The sequence below is a fragment of the Stegodyphus dumicola genome, chromosome 4 (genome assembly GCF_044657685.1).
Source record: "Stegodyphus dumicola isolate Sdum_Otavi_A_Nest chromosome 4, ASM4465768v1".
Taxonomy (NCBI): domain Eukaryota; kingdom Metazoa; phylum Arthropoda; class Arachnida; order Araneae; family Eresidae; genus Stegodyphus; species Stegodyphus dumicola.
Genome location: NC_140771.1, coordinates 95,330,385 through 95,343,752, shown reverse-complemented (window position 1 = coordinate 95,343,752; position 13,368 = coordinate 95,330,385). Strand labels below are relative to the sequence as shown.

General features: G+C 35.5%; 1 protein-coding gene across 3 annotated transcripts in view; it reads left to right on the top strand.

The window, feature by feature from the left end:
- Positions 1 to 13,368, top strand: part of LOC118187974 (multiple coagulation factor deficiency protein 2 homolog) — a 132,797-nt gene that overhangs the window by 18,982 nt on the left and 100,447 nt on the right. The window contains exon 2 of one of the 3 annotated variants that reach the window (XM_085815241.1): positions 4,036 to 4,194. The exons of the other annotated variants lie outside the window; for them this stretch is intronic. The gene's annotated coding sequence lies outside the window, so the exon portion shown is untranslated. The remainder of the gene's footprint in view (positions 1 to 4,035; positions 4,195 to 13,368) is intronic. 3 annotated transcript variants of the gene reach the window in all.

Below are 13,368 nucleotides of genomic sequence, written 5' to 3'. Positions count from 1 at the left end.
AACTGGTTTTCATAATGACGAAGTTATTTTTAAGTCTGGAAAACAGAAACAGGAGCACTGCTGCCCAGCACGGCTATCCGCTTGGTCTTGAAAGTCTTAAGTCAACACGCAGTAACTGGTTATCATAATGACGACGTTATTTTACCTCTGTAAAACAGAAACAGGAGCACTGCTGCCCAGCACGGCTATCCGCTTGGTCTTGAAAGTCTTAAGTCAACCCGCAGGTAACTGGTTATCATAATGACGACGTTATTTTACCTCTGTAAAACAGAAACAGGAGCACTGCTGCCCAGCACGGCTATCCGCTTGGTCTTGAAAGTCTTAAGTCAACACGCAGGTAACTGGTTCAATTTTCGCCTTTTTACCAGAACGCGGCAAGGGGGCATGTTTGCAGCTCCCGGCCAGAAACGTTTTTCTAGGCAATTACGGCTCGCCTGTTCTTGCTCATCCCAAGAGCAAGCTTCACGAGTAACGTCCAAAGTAAGTTCCACACGCCAGTCAGTAAGTGATTCCAACTCGAATTCCTTCGTCTCCTTCACAAACGCGGGCTCCCACTATAGCTTCAATTATCGCCCCCTTAATTATGGCAAAATTTGCGTTTTCAACCCCTGAATGCGGAAATAAGGGTGATCGCGCATGCGCGCCCTTCTTCACTTAGCCAACAACCGGACCCTCAATCGCCAAAAACCTGAATGACTTACATTGAAAGACAAGTAGCAACCTTTGACCTTTTTGTCACGTACTTCCTCTCTTAAGGTCAACTACACAATGAAAATCCTTCTAGAACATTCTAAAGGACAAGGCGCGCGAATTCATGACTTGGCAAAAAAAAAAATTGCTTCCCTTTCCCTGCTTCTTTCACAATGAATCAAAGCTTGTACAAAATTTGCAAATAAAAGAAAATAAATAATATTCTTTTAAACTAAATAATATTCCCAGAAGCATCTGTTTTTCCCCAAAATTAAAGCATTAAAGTAAATAATTCAGAATCAAATAAAATTAAAATTTCCATAAATCAGAAAATCATTCACCTAGTTTCTATACCGCTATCAGACAAATTCTCTACACAACAATATGCCGTTAAATCACACACCGGAAACGAATTTGATGATTCACTGGTAGTTTGAAGCAGCAGAGTTCGAAATCCATTCGGAAAAACTTGCACCAGGTTAATCCTGTCGACTTTTAATAAATATTTTTTTTGGCGCAAACAGCCCTAATGGACCAAGGCCTGCAGTACCCCGAAATCTGCTTTTTGATCGTGGGCCCCGAGAAGCATATGTCCTGAACAAAAGGTCAGCTTGTGGCAGGACCCCCAGTGTTTAATCCCCAAGCGCACTTGGTACTCATTTTATCGACCCAAGAGATGGAAATCGGGGGATGAAAGGCTGAGTCGACCTTGTCCATAGCCATGTGGTTCAAACCCCGGACCTGTGGTGCTGCTGCGCGACGCGCTAGCGACTGCGCCACCAGTCTCATACGTCATTTATAAGTTAAGCACTTATAAACCATTTATTAAGTCATGAGAAGTCTTTAGCTTTTATGGTAATACGTTGAATGCGATTGATACGCACTAAACGTTCCGACGCGATTGACCAATCAGTTAATGCGCATTGACCAATATGTTATGCGATTCACGTATCTAAAACTATATGTTTATTTAAAAAAGGATAAATCCTTTATATGAATATATATATCTTACATTTATATATATATAAATCCTTTTTTTTTGTGTTAAAAGAAAGAAACTCGTATTGATTATTTCAATTGTAATTCATTAAATAATTTATTGCTCATACTGTATCGCTAATTCATTTTCGATGCATTGAAAATTAATTACACACACACACACACACACACACACACACACACACATATATATATATATCACAAAAAACTTTTTTTGTACTATACAGTTCAAGCACCCTTATTACGATCAACTAAAAATACCAAGCATTTTTAAAAAATATCAACACTTGCTTCCTGACCAACAACTTCAAATTAAGCCCTGTTTTAAATTTGAAAAGACCTTGGGTCAACTAGTTATCAACCATCACGTAGTACAAGAAAATAGCATATGTAATTGCCTACTGCCTATTTACAATAAATATGTCGATCTTTTCCACCAACATGTTATTACTGGAGATCTCAATATCATTGAAGACTTAGAATTGCGAGCCCTTATGCAACTTGGCACCAAATTTCGTCCTACTTTCAGTATTAATAAGCACTTTTGCCTCAAACAATTCAATAATGATCTTGATAAATTTATCATATTAGTTAGTAATAAATCCAATTTACATACTACTACTTTTCTTGAATGGAAAGCTGCACTAATTAAAGAATTTCAACATTTACTTTTCAAGTCGCCTTGTTTCAACTCTTTGCACAGTAAAAAGCAACTAGATAATCTTATTCAAAAACTGCAAGATAACTTTATCATCACGAAGATTGACAAAGCCGGCAACAATTTTACTGTTATTTGAAAAAAGTTTTACTTCAACCTTCTGCATAATGAATTAAATAACACCTGCACATACCATAAAATTACTACCAGCACTAAAATTCTTCTCAATTAATTTAACGCACTACATAAAAGACTTAAAATACATCCCCGGAAATATAATAACAGATTTTCCAATCTCTATGCACTACCAAAATTTCATAAGTCTCCGATTAAATTCAGGTTTGTATCCAATAACACCAAAAGTTATCTTAAAGAAATAGATTATCTTTTTGCACAAAATCTTCGCCTAGTACGTGACCTAATTAATAACGATGATTTTAAGGATCTGCATTGCAACTGGATGATTTATCGTAACGAACTAGTTCTAAAAACTATAAAATCACATAAAATAGACCATATCCAATGCTACGACTTTGAAAACCTCTATACTACTTTACCACTTGAAGAAATATATACATGCTTACTTGCTCTACCGGATTTATTTCCGAAAATTTCTACAATAATAAGTACCGAAAAATGGCAACTTTTTCTCTCATGCGTGCTTTTGAATAATTTTATTCAATTTAACAATAGCATCTTTAAACAAATACAAGGAATTCCAATGGGAGGTAATTTTTCAAGTTCTGTCTGTGAATTATTCCTTTTTACAAAAGAATTGACCTTTGTCCGTTCACTCAATAAAGAAGAACATAAATTTTACCAACACATCTATCGATATATTGATGATGTCATTGCCAATAACAACTACAACAAAATAGAAGTTGCTGATATCTACCCTAGTTGCTTAAAACTAAATAATACAAATACGGTGCAACATAATGTAGTCTAACATGACTTACGTATTATTGATTACAATTTTATAAAAGTTTACGACAAAAGAAGAGAATTCAATTTCTCAACACTAAAATTAACCAACTGGAATTCAAATATTTCCAAAAGAGTCATCCTAAACACAATTTATTCACAGCTACTTAGAATAAAAAAATCTGCAATACAACAAAACACCTTCAAGAAGAAATACTATACTTCGTGACAATTTTGAAAAATAACCTAATTCCTCAACAAATAATTAAAAATACCTTAAAAAAAAAGCTGGCATTAGCCTTACCAATTTTTAGATTTTTTGAGTTAGATAGTGATATTTTATGCTTAAAGCCCAATGGGACGGTATAAAGTGGATGGCTGATTCTGTGAATCTAATGTAAAAATGTACAGATAGTTCTTGTCATTACGTGTTCTTTTCTCCAAAATATTTTGGCACAATACATTTAATACTATTGTTTAAATAGTTTTAAATTACTTTGATGGCCAATTCTACTGTATTTATTAACAAATCGGGCCTTTTCGTTTTTCGTTGTAGCTTGATCGCCCTCTAGCTTGAAGAATTACGACTTTTATTAACAAATGACTGTTTTTTCCATTTTACTCTTACTTTTGTGGCCATGTTAGTAATTTTAGTTGAATTAGCCATTTTCACTTTTAGAATCAGTTTTATTCTTCAAACAACTTCACTGACGCCATTTTGAAATCTTTCCACGTCTTTCTGAGTCTTTCACCCCCTTTTTTAGCTCAAGGGGACGAGTTCCTGCCAACATTGGCTGTTGCCCAGTGACATTGTTTCCCCCGCCTTACGTCACACGACGAGTGGGATCGCGTTGAAGGACACAGAGGGGAATTGCAACCCCTTTTCAGCTTTGCTTCACGATAAGAGGACTGCATAGCCACAGGTGTGTTTTTTATGTTTCTTTTACAAAAAAAAAAAAAAAAAAAAAAAAAAAAAAATTCTTGGTCTTAGCAAGACCCACTGTGTTTGTTTTCATTTAAATTTAATTTCAGATTTCTAAAATTTATAAAGATTTAATGCTTTAAGCTTGCAGGTCTAGCCCATACGTTATTGTATAGTTTGACTAATAGCAGACCGCTATTTATTTTTATTTTATTTTATTTTAATTATTGCTGTACATCGGAGTTGCAGTTACATTTTTTACACCTTAATGTGTCGTTTTGTGCAGACGCGTCGGGAAATTGGAACAGAGAATTGAGACTAAAAAAATTTTTTTAGGACAATTCATCTAATTATAAAAAATTTTCTTAACAGAAAAGTTTCAATTGTCTGTTTCGGCGAAAGCGTAATGGAGTTAGCTTGGTTCGACGTTTAACTAGAAATTTCCCTTAAAAAGCCAGGTTGGGCACCGAATTGAGCTAATTTACCATTTTCCGCTTTATAGTTTTTATAATTTTTTATGTTTTTTCATGTTTTTATTTGTTTTATTAGTTTTAACTTGTTCCATCGATCGGTTTTTTATAAGTTTTTACTTTTCACCTATCACATCGATGGGTATTTTGCTGTGTTTTATATTATACATTTTATTTCGCATGTAGCCTAATTTTTCACCCTTCAATGTCATTGTGTTAAAAAATAATGTGTTGAAACTTTCTGGGAGCCACAGCCCCTGGTAACTTTTTGGCGAGCTAACTACAATTTATCTTCTTCTCATTTCCTTAATTTTGCAGCATATTGCGCAACAAAATTTTAGACCAAATGAGTCTTTTTTATATTAATTACTACCTAGCTTTTTAATTATATATATATGTATACATATGTGTGTATGTAAGATAAAATGTACGCAAATCAAAATTCTAGTAAATTTGCAATATCCCTTTAAATCTTCATTTTAGGTATTTTCCCTTTCTATTCTAAAAGTAGTGATTGCTTGTAACAAAAGTTTTTAGATTACATTATTTATACATTAATTCGTATCGTATGACTTTTACATAACGCTCTGACGAAAATAACTTACATAAGCCTAAAGCAAATACGTATTAGAGCTTTATGAAGCAATCAAAATGGTACCGAAATCGAAACTGACCCGCTCTGAATTAAGATTTTAGCATAAATACATCATACTTTGCTTCTACTCATCAGCCTTTCTGATTACTGCATGCTGCTTCTCTAGTTAACGCAAACCAGTCAAAATTGCGAAGACTTTAGGACAGGCACGATTAGTGTGGAATATCAAATCTTCCACAAAGGCTTCGTTTTAAATATGCCTAGGCTGCCAAGTTTACCCTTTATTACTTACAGATCAACCTCTATCCACGCAATCAACTTTTCTACATATTAAGATGTATATAAATTACGTACTTAATAGTGCAGAAAAGATAGTAATTTATTATTGGAGAATTAATAAATAAATAAGTAGTGTATGGTCGATAAATAGAAATGCTAGAGTATGAGCTATAAATAATTGAATGAATTACAATTAAAAATATAAAAGCTTACAATTAAAAATAGAAAACGTTTTTTGAAATCTAAAGAAAAATGAATACACAAATGAAAAAAGAGGAAATAAGCTAATATTAGAGACTTGTAAGAGTGTTACAATTTTATACCCCAGTTAAAACTGTAGAGTTGCGCGCCTCCAACCTGCACGCAACCAAGAGGTGACTGTTGAAACTGGAATTTAGACAGAGTCTTGCTAAGGGTTTAAGTCACTTTTTATTCAACTTAAGAAATTACAATTGCGTGCTCTTGACGCTCACAAACTATGCCGACCCGGCGGTAAAATAAAAATAAGAACCTGAAAAGAAATAATAACAAGACTCTAACTACGAGGGTCTCTAAACGTAACTAACTTCACCGCGTTTTACAATACCGCTGCTAATTCAGCAAACTTTGAATATCACGTTGAACGATTAACAATTCTCCGAGGCAAGCACACAGGCCGAAACGCGTGGTTCTTCAATTTCTGGCTAACTACCTCCGCGCTCGTGAAGTAAGAACAGCACACCTCGAACTCGTTTCCATTCTATTTAAATCAGAATACTTCCGCTGATAATTTGAATCCTTGCGCGTTCTACTAAAATTTACATACTCTGGCATTGGCAGTTCCAGGGGAAAGTAAGGCTTGACAGGAAAGATAGTTTAAACTTAAAATAAATGTTAGTTAAAATAAATATAAACCCTACATTTGCCGCTGCCAGAATTTGGAAAACTTGGAAGCAGGTTCTACAAACGACCTGTTGTAAGGTTTCTACAATTCTGAACTAACTCTTAAGAGCCTCGTTTACACAAAAAAAAATCTTATGTAACAAAAGGTATATTAAATTTCTGTAGATACTTATATAAATCTCTCTTCTTACAGCAACTTTTCCTGGACTTCAGCAATCAATCATGTTCTTTTCCTTCCAGCATCTGGAAGAAATAAGTATCAGAATCTTTCTAAATACATTATAATTTACACTTTCTTGACACTGAATAAATTTTTGTTTTTAAACGATTCGTTTTCCTTAGTTACTGCTTACTTCACATTCATTCAATTATTCAAACATTAATTTAACTTTACTCTCCACCATGTGTGGTGTCAAACGGAAATAGTCGTGTCTTAGTCTTACAACACTTCCCCTAACCACCATGATTTGTTAGAATTCAACGACCAAATAGACACACCTTACTCGACATTCTACAACTCGATGAGCTACTTTAACATTTTTAAAAATTCAAGTGTAGGTGGAGAACCCTACAAAACACATTCATTCTAACTTCCCCCTCATTCATCTTTAAACAAGCAGGCTTTCGCTCTAAAGCATGACTTTATCTACAGTTTAATACTTAAATTTTGAATTCATTGCTTTTGAGCATTTTACTTTTAGCATCTAAACTTTTATGCTTCTAGACTAAATTCTACTTTTACATAACATTCAAGTATTTACGTACATTTACAAAATTTTAATACATATGATTTTTACAATTTACCATAAAATGAATAAGAGAAAATAAATTTTTACTTTACTCATTCTTCGCCAAGCTGGCGGTACTGAAACTAAAATTCTTATTAATACAAGAATATGAAGTTATTTTTATCTTCGGCCAAATTTTGGCTTTAACATAACAGAATTAGTCTTTCGACCAACAGAAAATGCTTGTTCTTAGATTTTGTACTTAAAGAAAATAATACTTTTGCCTTAGCTAAATAAAGTAAAACAAAACTAAATCTCAACCGAGACATATTGACTTTCGTCAAAACATAGAACTTCGTACTTACGCATAACATTTCAGAACAAAAGAAAAAAAAATTATTAAATATTTTAAATTATCTTTGAGTTTTCGATGATTGAAACTCCGTCATTCTTTTCTGGCAAAACTGTTCCCACGTTATAGGTTTCATGGACGTCAATCTTCTCCTTACTGACCTCCGAGTGTCGTCCACATTAGTTTTTCTTTTGCGCCCTCTGCATGCTGGCCTCTTGGCGTAGCAATCGTCAGGTTGCTGTCTTTTTCGTTTTTCCCTTGGACGGCTGGTCTTGACGTCCTCCGGTCTGGAGTCCTTCTTGAATTTCTTCTGTTGTTGCTGGTCTTTTCGTTCCTCCTGATGTCTTTTTAGTTTCCGGAACGGCAGCCTTGTTTGCACCTGACTCTCTGGCCCTGGGAGCGTTCTCCTTGATGTATAATTTCTACTGCGATACGTTGTAGGTGGTGTTTTCCTCTTTACCAAGGTTTCTTTACGCGGTGGCTTTGCATTCTTGTTTTTCTTAAATGCTGGAGTCTGAAAATTTTCGTTTTTTCTTTTCGGTACCGCCGCCTGGGTTGTAGAAAGGCTAGGTCTCTCTTCAGTTCTCTGCTTCTTGGGTGGTGGAACGGTTGTCGTTATTTCTGGGCCTTCTACTTCTTTTAGGCTTGAGTCCTGCAAGAAACTTTTAAGGATTTCAAAATCATTTTGATTATAGTATTTTTTCACTTGGTCGGGACTTGCTTTACAGATTTCCCCTCTCTCGTTCTTAAGGTACAATACGACTCCTTTGATTTCCTGAATTACATAGGGGTCTTCAAATTTTGGAGCTAACTTTGCATTAAAATTGTCTGGGGCACTTGATAAAGAAAATTTCCGCTTCAATACTTTATCCCCAACTTTAAAATCTGCTTCACGGCGTTTTCTATCGTAATATATTTTTTGCTTATTTCTTGCCGTATCCGAGCTTTTAAGCACCTGATCAATAAATTTTTTCACATCTTTCTGTTTAAACTCTTGCTCTCTTTGTTGCACAAAGAATAATTTATCCAAAGGCGTAATTAACTTTCGGCCTAAAAATAATTCTGCTGGGGTTTTTCCCGTAGTATCGTGATTTGCCGTTCTTAAAGCATAAGCTAATTCATTTATGTAGCCATCCCAGCGCTTGTGATGTGTGCTAACGTAACTGCGAATTATTTTTACAATGTTTTTATTCACTCTCTCTGCTATGTTTGCCTGTGGTCTATACGGAACCATTTTGATATGGCGTATGCCAAGTCCAGTGCATGTGTTTTCAAATATTTGACTAATGAATTGTTTTCCGTTATCGCTAATGACTTTTATCGGTGCACCGTATTTTAAAATGTATCTGTGTAAGAATGCATCTGCGACTGTTTTGGCTGACGCGCGTTTAAGTGGAGCAATTTCTGTCCATTTTGGAAAGTGATCTACAATTACTAAAAGAAAACGATTTTTATTTAACTCGCTCTGAGGGAAGGGGCCAAGAAGATCTATGCCTAAAATTTCATTCGGAAATGTAGCGCGAATGCTATTTAAGTATCCGGCCGGGCTGTAATTAATATCATTTATTAACTGACATTGATTGCAGGACCTGACATACACAGTTACTATTTTGTATAATTGCGGGAAATATACCGCCTCGTGTACCATTTTTAAAGTCTTTCTGACCCCTGAATGACCCGCTGTTTTCGCGTCGTGTAATTCCTTCAAAATGCTTAATCGAAGCGAGGCTGGGATGACTGGTTTGTACTCGAGATTTTCGTTTGTTGTTTTCGTATAAAATAATAAATTATCTATTATTTCATAGTTTTCTGCTCTATTTCTTATCGCATCGATATCTGTGTGCTCAAAGCCTTCGGGGTCTTTCAAATATGCATAGATATTTCCAAATTCAGTATCAGCTTTCAGTTCAGTGATAATCGTATCTCTAGAATCTAACATTTTTGAAGTCAACACAGCGCATTTAAGTTCATTTCCTTCATCGTCCAGTTTTATACTAGAAAGTGCGTCAGTAATATTGTTTTCCATACCCGGTTTATATTTTATTATTAGATTATATTCTTGGAGTTTTAAAGCCCATCTTATTAACCTGGGCGTTAGGTTTTTCCCCGAGTAAAGTCTACCAACAGCCGCATGATCCGAAAAGACTGTTGCTGGCGCTTTGCCGAAATAAACCCGAAATTTGTGTACACCCATTAATACGGCTAATGTTGCTACATTTGCTTCCGCTGTCCACGTAAATTTACTTTTCTTTCTTTTAATTACTAACAGTGGTTCAACAATATTAGCGAAATATTTTATGAAAGCCCGATAGTAAGAACATAACCCAAGGAAAGAAGAAAGTTTCTTGGCGGTGGGAAATTCTTGATTGCTTTTATTTTTGAATCTTGCGTTTCTATACCCTTTTGCGAAATTTTATAACCGAGATATTTAAGTTCTTTAGTTGCGAACTTGCATTTTGAGGCGTTAATTGTAAGACCGACCTCTTTTAATAATTTAAAAACTTCTTCTAGATCTTTAATATGTTGTTCCAACGTACTACTCGTTATAATTATATCATCTAGATAGATTAAAGTGGATTTTCCTAGGACAGGCTTTAGAACAATGTCCATAGCTCTCTGGAATGTTGATGGGGTCCCACACAAACCAAAGGGCATGCGTAAAAATGCATAAGTGCCCGATTTTGTTATAAACGCTGTTTTATGTATGTCTTCGGGTTTCATAGCTATTTGATAGTACCCAGACGTTAACTCAAAAGTAGTCATATATCTAGTAGATTTGATCTTTCTAATAATTTCCTCTATAACCGGCAAAGGGTAAACTGGGAATTTAGTAATACTATTTAGTTTTCTGTAATCGATAGCAAACCTCCAAGCCCTTTTATCCGAAGGAGGAAACTCGTTCTTTTTCCTACATAGTACGACTGGGCTCGCGTGCTCACTATTTATGGGCGTTATTATTTTATTCTTTAACATCTCCTGAATATGTTGTCCGATGATTAGGTCTTTTTGTTTATCATAACGATACGGTTTAGTCCTACAAGGTTTTTCGGCAGTTAACTGTATCTCATGCGTAACTATTTGACAGCTACCAGGCTTTTCTGAAAACTAGTTTGAAAAATTACTCACCACTTGCTGGATGGCTTGACTTTCATGGTCATTCAAATGGCTAAGGTCAACTTGCGGTTGTTTCACAGGTTCCACCACCCTGTGGTCCATCTCCAGCACAACAGAACTGTCTTGAAAATTCAGTTTGAACCTCGCGGCCCTTAAAAACTCCATACCTAAAATAAGAGGATTTTGCAGATTCTTCACTACAAAAATTAATACTTTGAGGCTTTCCTCTTTTACCTGTATGTTTAATGATAATTTCCCGATGCAGTGAGAGGTTTTTCCTTGCGCTTTCATATTTTTGTTTTTAAATAATCGTAACCTATAAAAATTCTTTTTGAAGAATGTTTCGCTCATAAAATTACCTTCTGCTCCTGTATCGATGAGGGCTTCTACTGGTACATCGCCAACCAGGACTTGTATAATTGGTAGATGTGAGTTTTTTACGATGACCGTATTTGAATGTTTTTTGAGGGTTTTTTTTAAACTTCCGGGGTCTGGACCCTCGCTTTCACAGGCCCCTCTACTCGTTTAAAGCTTTCCTTTCAACTTCTGCCTTCTGGGTACGCGGATGTTTGTTTTCGAATTTCCTTTTTGGGCCTTGACCTTCGAGGTTCGATGAGTTAGCTTGATAGCTCTTTCCCCCATAAGAGCGGTTTGCATTTCTGGTTTGCTCATTTGAAGATTGCCCTCGGGTACTTTGAGAATACGATGTCCCTCTAGCTTTATCCGCTATTCTGCGATTTTGAAACTTGACCGCCAATTCGAAGAGCTCCTGCAATGTGCTTGGGTTTCTAATTTCGAAGTAGTCTTGAACAGCAGGTAACAATATTGGTAAGATTATTTCAATAATCTGCGCGTCGGGTTTCTTCCCATACAGCATATCCGTCAGCTTATTTTTTCGCAGAATAAAGTCCGTCAACTCTTCTATATCCCGTTGATAGAAACTATATAGTTCGGCTTCTCGATCCTTGCTCCTTCCTTGCTCCTTGCTCGATCTTTCACTATGGAGAAGGCCTTTACTAAAGATTTTTTGAAATTTTCAAATTTATATGTCTGGCTTCCAAATTCCCCTAATAAAAATTTGCCTATATTCTTCCACCATAGCGCGGCCTGTCCTGTTAGTGCAGATGTGGCGACGGCAACGTTTTGTCTTTCAGGCACAGGGTAGAGCTGAAAGTGATTTTCTAGGCCTTCTAGAAATATCGCCACCGAATTTTTTCCGTCCGTCGAAACTGACGTTTGGCTTGATTGACGCTTTCAAAGTCTGCATCAGGTATCCAAATCCTTCCAATTGGCTTGCCATTTCTTGGGATTGTCCCGCGGCTTTCATCCGATTTTCGACCATTTCAGTTCGACAAGTGTTCGGGCGCCAATGTAGAGTTGCGCGCCTCCAACCTGCACGCAACCAAGAGGTGACTGTTGAAACTGGAATTTAGACAGAGTCTTGCTAAGGGTTTAAGTCACTTTTTATTCAACTTAATAAATTACAATTGCGTGCTCTTGACGCTCACAAACTACGCCGACCCGGCGTTAAAATAAAAATTAGAACCTGAAAAGAAATAATAACAAGACTCTAACTACGAGGGTCTCTAAACGTCACTAATCTCACCGCGTTTTACAATACCGCTGCTAATTCAGCAAACTTTGAATATCACGTTGAACGATTAACAATTCTCCGAGGCAAGCACACAGGCCGAAAGGCGTGGTTCTTCAATTTCTGGCTAACTACCTCCGCGCTCGTGGAGTAAGAATAGCACACCTCGAACTTGTTTCCATTCTATTTAAATCAGAATACTTCCGCTGATAATTTGAATCCTTGCGCGTTCTACTAAAATTTACATACTCTGGCATTGGCAGTTCCAGGGAAAGTAAGGCTTGACAGGAAAGATAGTTTAAACTTAAAATAAATGTTAGTTAAAATAAATATAAACCCTACAAAACAAACTTAAAAATGTGCACAAATCTTTCGGAGTAAGATACATATACCAAAGCTATGTAGATATTATATATATACATATAAAACCTAGAAACCTATCAAATATTTAGGTCGTTTTTCACATCGGTTCTGTGCAGATTTCTTCAAATTAAAAGAGTTTCCAAACAGCACAATATAATTAACATCATCAGCACTGAACAATGTCTTAATCGTATTTTTATCTTATACATTGAATTCTATTTGACAAGCTAATATCCTTCTTGAGTATTTTTTAGACTTTTCTAGTCCATCTTATCTTGACCGAAATCTTACTAAATGAAATAATATATATATATATATCTGGCCAATGAAATAAAATATTTGTATCTAAACAAATAAAAAATATACATCTTAACACTCCTTATCCGCACTAAATATTGAGGAACTATTTCGGGTTATACCTGATTTTATACATCTTGCAACTGTTACCTTGTTCTCCATCCCCCAAAAGACCAGATTTTATAATTGTACTCTAAACGACGTATAAGAGCTTATTATCAGGGAATCTTAGTTTTTCATGAAAAACAATTAATAACTACCCATTTAATACATTTATTCATGTATTCAAGAATTTACCTTTATTCACTCATTCACATGCGAAAATTAACATTTATTTAACTACAGAGATGTCATCTACTGGTACACTATCATAAAGCTCAAATTTCCTGAGATTTCAATTTACTGCACAACTATTGCCGTTATCTCTCATGTTTAGCATTTAAATTGGTTTTAAATATGCATTGTACATGTAGCCCGTTTAGGTTAGACAGCTATAATTGGTTA